The sequence below is a fragment of the Solanum lycopersicum genome, chromosome 1 (genome assembly GCF_036512215.1).
Source record: "Solanum lycopersicum chromosome 1, SLM_r2.1".
Classification (NCBI taxonomy): domain Eukaryota; kingdom Viridiplantae; phylum Streptophyta; class Magnoliopsida; order Solanales; family Solanaceae; genus Solanum; species Solanum lycopersicum.
This window is the reverse complement of record NC_090800.1, coordinates 4,860,350-4,869,494: the sequence shown is the minus strand read 5'-3', so window position 1 is coordinate 4,869,494 and position 9,145 is coordinate 4,860,350. Positions and strand designations below refer to the sequence as shown.

Genomic DNA, 9,145 nt, shown 5'->3' with positions numbered 1-9,145 from the left:
TTGTATGCCAAATACACGGAGAGGAAGAGAACCCTTGTTTTCCTATGATCACGAGCTAGAGCATACACTGCGCAATATGAATCGAAACTTGGGAATTAATGATGAGGATCCAAACCAGAACAACCCAGATCCAGTGGATGTTCATGGTCAGATGTTACCCAATGCTCCGGGTGAACATCAATAGAAGGGACAAAATCCCGTTCAACGGCCCCAAGCATACTACAGAGGGTATGATAACATAGCAGACTCGGATGGGCCACTTGTCTTGCCCCCTCTACCCACAGGCCACACTTTTGCGGTGACTAGTAGCCTGATGTAAATGCTCACTGCCAGAGGTTTGTTTTCAGGGCTACCTTCTGAAGATCCACATGCCCATATAGCTAAGGTAAGGGCAGTGTGTAAAAGTTGTGTGGGGAGACCTGATTTGGATCTAGATGTAATAGGTCTCAGAGTGTTTCCTCTTTCACTGACGGGACAGGCTGCTATGTGGCTTGCTGAGCTCCCATACAACTTCATCTTCACTTGGAACCAACTACGGGATTTCTTCTTAGCACGCTACTATCCGGTCTCCAAGAAATTAAACCACAAAGACAGGGTGAACAACTTTGTGGCACTACCAGGAGAGTCAGTTAGTAGTTTTTGGGATAGATTCACCTCATTCTTGAGAAGTGTTCCAAATCACCGTATTGATGATGAGTCACTGAAGGAATACTTCTATCGGGGACAGGATGATAACAATAAAGCGGTGTTGGACACTATAGCAGGTGGATCTTATGGAGAATGCCCTTATGCTGAGATTGCTGAGAAATTAGAGAAAATCTCCTGTAACAACAAAGCTTGGAGTACTAGGAAGTCCGATACAGGGAGAAACACCTTCGCAGTGCAGTCCACTCACAACCCAGCCACAGATGATATTCGTGAAGAAATGGCTCAGATGAAAACTGAGCTTGGGTTGGTACTAAAACATGTCATTGGGGGTGTAGAAAAGATTAATGCAGTCAACTACTTGGCTAAACCACCACCTCCGATCGATGAGTGTTATTATGAGGAGGATTCCTATGCAGTGAATGAAAAGATGGGGGGTTTCTGACCAAGTGCCCAAGGCTCTAATCAGGAGAATTGGCTCCGAGGTCAAGGGAACCAAGGTAGGAACTATGGTAACTACAATTGTGAGGGTCATTATGTCCGAGATGGAAATTACAATCGCGACAACAACTTCAACAGGGGTAACTATGGTAATAGAAATGACAGGAATGGACCCTATGTTCCTCCTCAAAATCGTGAAGTTACTCCTAGGGATGGTGGAGGTAGTATGTCGCGAGTTGAGGATATGTTGCATAAAATGATGAGGAGGTTCGATGCTAGTGATGAGCACAATAAAGAGTTGAGGAATGATTTAGCGGGTATTGGGCAAAAAGTTGATACACATGCAATATCCATTAAGCAACTTGAGTTACAATTGGCCCAATTATCTGCAACTGTGAACACACGGCAACCGGGCACTCTTCCTAGCAACACTGTCCAAAATTTGAAAAATGATGGACATTGTATGGCAATTACTACTCGCGGTGGCAAGCAAACCATTGACCCACCTATGCCATCTAATCAGAATGAGGTGACAAAAGATACTGATAAAGTGGTAAATGTTGATGCTGATTTAGAGGATAACATTGCAAAAGATGCTGAAGTGCCTAAAAAGGTAACTCACATGCCTAGGCCACCACCCCCATTTCCTCACAGATTAGTGAAAAAGACCGAAGATGGCAAGTATCGGTGTTTTATAACAATGTTGAAGCAACTTTCTATCAATGTCCCTTTGGTAGAAGCTTTAGAACAAATGCCCGGTTACGCCAAGTTTATGAAAGATTTGGTCACAAAGAAAAGATCGGCTACTTTTGAGGATGATGATAGAATGCAGCATTGTAGTGCTATTGCTACAAGATCTCTGGTCTAAAAGAAAGAAGATCCGGGTGCGTTCAGTATTTCTTGTACAATCGGGCTATTACATTTTGCGAAATCATTATGTGATCTGGGGGAAGCATAAATCTCATGCCCTTCTTGATTTACAAGAAGTTGGGTTTGGGTGACCCAAAGCCCACTGCGATGCGACTACTGATGGCTGATCGAACAGTAAAACGGCCCATAGGGATACTTCATGATGTGCTAGAAAAAGTGAAGTCATTCATCTTTCCGACCGATTTTGTTATTCTTGATTGTGAGGTTGATTTTGAAGTGTCTATTATCTTTGGGAGGCCATTCCTAGCTATGAAAAGAGCCTTAGTAGACATGGAAAAGGGGCAGATGAAATTTCGGTTGAACAATGAGGAAGTGACCTTTAATATTTTTAGGTCCATGAGGCAGAGTGGTGAGCTCCAATCGGCATCTGCTATATCCTCCAACATGGGTGAGACATTTGAGACACAAATAGAAGAACGTCTAGGTGTTGAAGCATTAGCGGCAGTGATAATGAACTTTGATTGCGATTGCATTGAAGAGTATGAGTCATTAGTCGCGGCTCTTGACCGAGGTGATGTTCGGTTTAAACTGAAGAAATTTAAGCATAATATGAAGAATCGCGAGTCCCCACCCGCTAAACCATCTATAGAGGAAGCTCCAAAATTAGAACTAAAATCTCTCCCACCTTACTCAGGTATGAATTCTTAGGAAAGGGTAACACTTTGCCGGTAATCATTGCATCAGACCTGGATGAACAACAGGTTCATAGTTTAATGAAGGTACTAAAAGGTTCAAAAGAGCTATTGGGTGGGCCATTGCGGACATTATTGGGATCCCTCCTGATATTTGCTCTCATAAAATCCAACTCATGCCTGATCATAAGCCGAGTATTGAGCACCAGAGACGTTTGAATCCTCCTATGCAAGAGGTTGTGAAGAAGGAAATCATCAAGTGGTTGGATGCCGGAGTAATCTATCCAATTGCCGATAGTAGTTGGGTATGCCCGATTCAGTGTGTACCTAAGAAAGGGGGAATGACTGTGGTCCCCAACGAAAAGAATGAACTTGTTCCAATGAGACCGGTTACTGGATGGAGGGTGTGTATGGATTACCGTAAACTGAACTCATGGACTGAAAAAGACCATTTTCCTATGCCTTTCATGGATCAGATGTTGGATAGACTTGCTGGAAAAGGGTGGTATTGTTTTCTTGATGGGTATTCGGGGTATAATTAGAGTTCTATTGCACCAGAAGATCAAGAGAAAACCACTTTCACTTGTCCATATGGGACTTTTGCGTTCAGAAGAATGTCGTTTGGGTTGTGCAATGCACCCGCAACCTTTCAGAGATGTATGATGTCAATATTTTCTGACATGGTGGAGGATACTATAGAAGTTTTTATGGATGATTTTTCTGTGGTTGGTGATTCATTCGAGCGGTGTTTGACCAATTTATCTGAGGTTCTTAAGAGATGTGAAGACTGCAATTTGGTACTAAACTGGTAAAAGTGTCATTTCATGGTGAAAGAGGGTATTGTGTTGGGTCATCGCATTTCAGAAAAGGGCATAGAGGTTGATCGAGCTAAAGTTGAGGTAATAGAGAGACTTCCCCCACCGATCTCTGTGAAAGGTGTGAGAAGCTTTCTTGGGCATGCAGGTTTTTACCAGAGATTCATCAAAGACTTTTCAAAGATTGTACACCCATTGTGCAAATTGCTGGAGAAAGAATGTAAATTTTGTTTTAATGAATCCTGTCTTAAAGCATTCGGCGAGCTAAAAGAAAAGTTAGTGTCTGCGCCTATCATAATTTCTCCGGATTGGAATAGTCCATTTGAGGTAATGTGCGATGCTAGTGGGGTGGCTCTTGGTATAGTATTGGGACAGAGAAGAAACAAAATCCTTCACCCAATTTACTATGCTAGTAAAGCCCTAAATGAAGCTCAGAAGAACTACACAGTGACTGAGCAAGAACTCGTTGCAGTAGTCTTTGCTTTTGAGAAATTCCGCTCCTATTTGCTAGGTACTAGAGTTATAGTGCATACTGACCATTCAGCATTGAGATATTTGATGGCGAAGAAGGATGCGAAACCAAGGCTGATTCGTTGGGTATTACTGCTGCAAGAATTTGACTTTGAAGTGATGGATAGAAAAGGGACTGAAAATCAAGTTGTTGATCATTTGTCTCATCTAGATGATGAAGCTATGAGAGAGTTAGGGGATAAGACTGACATTGATAATACTTTCACCGATGAACATGTATTGGCTACTTCACAAGACTTGATTCCATGGTTCGCAAATTTTGCGAACTATCTGGCTAGTGATATTGTTCCATCAGACTTGTCCTTTCATCAAAGGAAAAAGTTCATGTATGATGTGAAGAAGTTCTTTTGGGATGATCCATACTTGTATAGGAGTTGTGCCGATGGGCTTATTCGGCGTTGTGTGCCAGAATGCGAAATGTTGAGTGTGTTGGAGGCATGCTATTCTTCACCTGTTAGCGGACATCACAATGGTATCCGAACCGCTCACAAGATATTGCAATGTGGTTACTATTGGCCAACTCTTCATCAAGATGCTCATGGGTTTGCTAAAGTATGTGACAAATGTTAACGAGATGGTGGTATTTCAAGAAAGCAAGAGCTCCCTCTAAACCCCATTCTTGTGATTGAGTTATTTGATGTGTGGGGTATTGACTTTATGGGTCCTTTCGTGAGTTCTCATGGGATGAAGTACATTCTAGTAGCAGTTGATTATGTATCTAAATGGGTCGAAGCCATAGCCCTCGCAAACAATGAAGGGAAGAGTGTCACTGCATTCTTGAAAAAGAATATATTCTCCCGTTTTGGCACCCCAAGGGCCATTATTAGTGATGGGGGCTCCCACTTCTGCAACAGATTGTTCAAGGGGTTATTGGAGAAATACGGGGTTCGCCATAATGTGGCCACTCCTTACCACCCTCAAACTAGTGGGCAAGTCGAAGTATCAAATCGGGAGATCAAACAGATATTGTCCAAAACAGTGAATGCTAGTAGAACGGATTGGTCAAGGAGGCTTGATGATGCTCTTTGGGCCTACCGAACAGCATATAAGACTCCCATAGGTATGTCTCCATACCAACTTGTATATGGGAAAGCTTGTCATCTTCCAGTTGAGTTAGAGCATAAAGCCATGTGGGCTATGAAGAAGTTAAAAATAGATTGGAGTGAAGCTGCAGAGCAACGGTTAAATGGATTGAATGAACTTGATAAATTTCACTCGAAAGCCTATGAAAGCTCAGCCCTATATAAAGAAAAGATGAAGAAGTATCATGACAACAAAATTGAAAAACGAGAGTTTATGGTCGGGGATTTGATGCTTTTATTCAATTCCAGATTGCGCTTGTTTCCAGGCAAACTCAAGTCCAAATGGACTGGTCCTTACACGGTTACCCAACTATTCCCTCATGGAGCAGTTGAGTTGGAAACTAAGGAGGGTGTGCGGTTCAAGGTGAATGGACAGCGCATAAAAATCTATCTCGGGCATGATGAATCAGAGAATGAAGTGATCGAGGCATACCATCTTGATGAAGTCTGAGTAATCAAGTGGCCCCAGTCGTGCCGCGACATTAAATCAGGCGCTTGTTGGGAGGAAACCCAATACTTATCGTCTTTTTAATAATTGTAGCATTTTTCTATTAATGGGTTTTAAATTTGCAGGCACATCACCAGGAAATTCTGCAGAAAACTACTCCACAGCAGCCACTGATGGATACATCGACAGACCGTTGCGCATGCAATGGACCGTCGTATGCATCCGTCACACCAGGTACGTTTTTCTATCATTTTGAAATTAGGGCACACACGACAGAACCTACAAAGGGTCGTCACAACTGCGACGGACTGTCGTCGGGGAACCATCGCGTGATTAATGAATTCTACCCGACCCGACCCGGCTGGACCCTTTTCAAAATCTGACCGTTTATACTCCCCACCCCTCCATATTTCACCCCATTACTTCCTTATTCCTCTCATCTCCCCTCTCTTTTCAACTTCCACATTTCCCCCCACTGATCATTGCCCCCAAAATCCTCCTAAGCCTTATAATTGTCATCTACTAGTCGGTGTTGCTGCTGTAGGTGTCTACCTTGCCAACTGAATCATTCTCCATTTGTTTTTTTCACCATTTCCAAGGTATGTGTCTCTAAATTTACTCATTTATCTTGCATTTTGGTTTAGTAGTTAGTATTAGCTTAGTTCTTAGTCGTATATTGTTTCCTTTATATGATTATGTCTAAACCTAGGCTTAAAATGTTCGAATTTGCCATGTTGATAACCCTAGGCATATGTGATTTTGCATTGGTAGCTTCCTAGGTAGTTGGGATAGACACATATAGGTCCACAACACTACAAGACCATGTGGGTTCATCGGGGATGCATAGGGTACCCCCAACTCTATCACTGCTACTCAGAACGAGACCCCGATGACAGACCGTTGCACACACGACGGACCGTCGTAGGGTCCGTTCCAAAAGCCCTAGCACCCTGTCCCAAGAACGCCTGTGACGGACCGTTGTCTTCACGACGGTCCGTCCTGCACAACCGTTATGGTTGTCAGAGACCCTGTTTCTAAGGGTCTCTCAAAATTTTCTATGTGTCCTACGACGGACCGTCATACCCACGACGGTCCGTCCTGCACGACCGTCATGATGGTCAGAGACCCCTCTAATAAGGGTCTCCCAACATTTTTTAAGTGTCCTACGACGGACTTTTACGACGGACCGTTGTACCAACGATGGTTCGTCCTGCTCGACCGTCATGATGGTCAGAGACCCCTCCTTCAGGGTTCTTTATATATACATAGACTAAGTACAACATGACGGACCTCATGACGGTCCGTCATAGCCACGACGAACCGTCATCTGGCCCATCGTGTGATACAGTTTCAATATCACTAACACACTATTTTCAATGTTTTATGTCATATGGGCTCGCTTGTCTTGTTTGCCACTACTCGTAGTAATAGTAATCCTTTGCAGGTACTATCTACTATGGCACCTAAGCAAGACCGAACCTACGCACGCGGGCAATCAAAATCTGTTGCCCCGTCTGCACGCTTGATCATCGGCTCTGATGATGAGCGGGACCCTGAATATGTGCTCAGACACTTCCGCACCTTCCCGTGTTGCACGTGCTCCTAGAGCCACACCTAAGACGGTGGCGTCCGGCGTAGTCACTGCCTCCCAGTCTGATGAGGAGCGCACACTGACCAGCATACCCTCTGAGTTAGCCACAAATGAGGAAGGAGAGTCTGGCTCCCTAGGAGTATCATGGTCCGAGGAAGCTTTAGGCTCTGATGAGGTTCCCGCACCCGCCACTGCTGCAGCGTCGGCCTCGTCTGATGAGGCTGACAGTTCAGACTCTACATCCGGCGCACCAGCCCAGGTCCCCACCCCAGCCTCTGACCAGCCAAACCGGTGGTGTGTCGAAGGCCAGTTTCAAGTTTACTCCGACGCTAGATTCCTGACTGATAAAGGAGTAATGACTCGGGCACTCACCTTGGAGCGGCGGGTACTTACAGGGAGTCTCCCATTGATGCCGGAGATCCACAACCTCTTCACCACGCATCGCTTTGAGTGGACAGCCCGTCCATTGGGACGATACAGCGAGGAAATGGTCCGAGAGTTCTACGCATCCTATGTAGCGACTCTCCGATCATAGATAGATAGGTGGGCTGCTCCCGCTAAACAGGCCCCACTGGAGCAGGTTCAAGTCCGGGGCGTGCAGGTTGACATTTCCTTGCCAGCTATCCGCCGGTTCCTATACGGTGAGAGTGCAGATATTACGAGGACCCCCATCACTGCCGAGTTTGACTACTGCTGGCAGATAGTAAAGGATGGACAGTTCTTGCGCGAGCCAGCACTGAGAGAGACCACCAAGAGGTGGATGGCCCAGCACCTGCCAGTAGATGGAGAGGGTGTCGATTGGGTCACTGAGCCGAAGGGGGCCATCAAGAAGGCCAACCTCACGTTCGTGGCAAAGTTCTTGTGGCTGCTCGTCCGTCACTGCCTTTCCCCCACAACTGTTGATAACATCGTCACCTGGGATCGAGCAGTGTTGATGGCGGTGATAATAGCCGGATTTGAGGTCGACTTCGCATGTCTTCTCCAGGCAGTCATGCACGAGAGGGCATTCAAGGTCACTACTACCTACCCCTTCCTATGTATGATCTTTGCCCTTTGCAGGTCCGCAGGTGTGCCCATATGGCACATAGATCAGTTGAAGACCCCACAGGCACCGTTGACGTTGGCCTCATCAGAGACGAGGACAATGAGTTGGCCCCACGTCGAGGGCCCCGTCCAGAGCTTCCACCACTTGCTAATGATCTTGTGGATATGGTGGCCCGGGCCCGGGCCCGCGCAGCTACACAGGTGTCCACTGACACTACCCCGGTCGAGTCTATCCCGAGTAGTAGCCCAGCCCCGAGCTCCTCTCGCACCGTCCCTCTACTGTTACTGGTCCCGCTTGCTAGGGTCCAAAAACTGGAGGCACAAATGGCCACTCTTCTGCATCATATCCAGCCGTGGATGCAAAAGTCAATCACTGAGTCTGAAGCGCGTCTAGAGAGAAAGATGCAGCAGTTTACCGAGCAAAAGATTGCTGAGGTTAACCAGCGCCTAGAGGCCTTTGAGTTGAGAGTGTTAGCTCGACCAGCCCCTCCGGTAGATGTGTCGGCTCTTCAGGCTGCAGTCAACAGTCTTCGTGTAGACATCAACACGATACTAGAGGCGAGGATGCCAGATTCTGAGGCCTCTTCTGTCGAGCCTGCTGAGGACACAGTATTGGCGGCCCTGTTTACTACTAAAATTCCACCACCTCCCCCTCGAGAGAGTGCCAAGAGGCGTAGGGGTCGAGCAGAGGATGAGGCGCGAGCTAGGAAGAAGGAGGGCTGAGAGATGGAGGCTGCAAGGAGAGCCTCACTTGCTGAGGCGGAGGCACACCAAATTAGAGCATCGCAGATAGCGGTTGGGACGTCTAGCTCCCGCACTGTAGAGACAGCAGGAGGCACTACTGATGGTGCGGGTGTTGCTGAGGACACCACTGAGGGTGTACAGATTGCAGAGGATGTGGGTTCCGGGGAACCGGACCCACCAGCTTGTTAAATCGACGGCGTTTTGCGCCACAGGTTTGCTTCACCTACCACTCTAATATGTAG

General features: G+C 46.3%; 1 pseudogene; it reads left to right on the top strand.

Moving 5' to 3' along the window:
- The first annotated feature begins 484 nt into the window (after positions 1 to 484).
- LOC138340793 (uncharacterized) lies at positions 485 to 8,882 on the top strand (annotated as a pseudogene).
- The last annotated feature ends 263 nt before the right edge of the window (positions 8,883 to 9,145 follow it).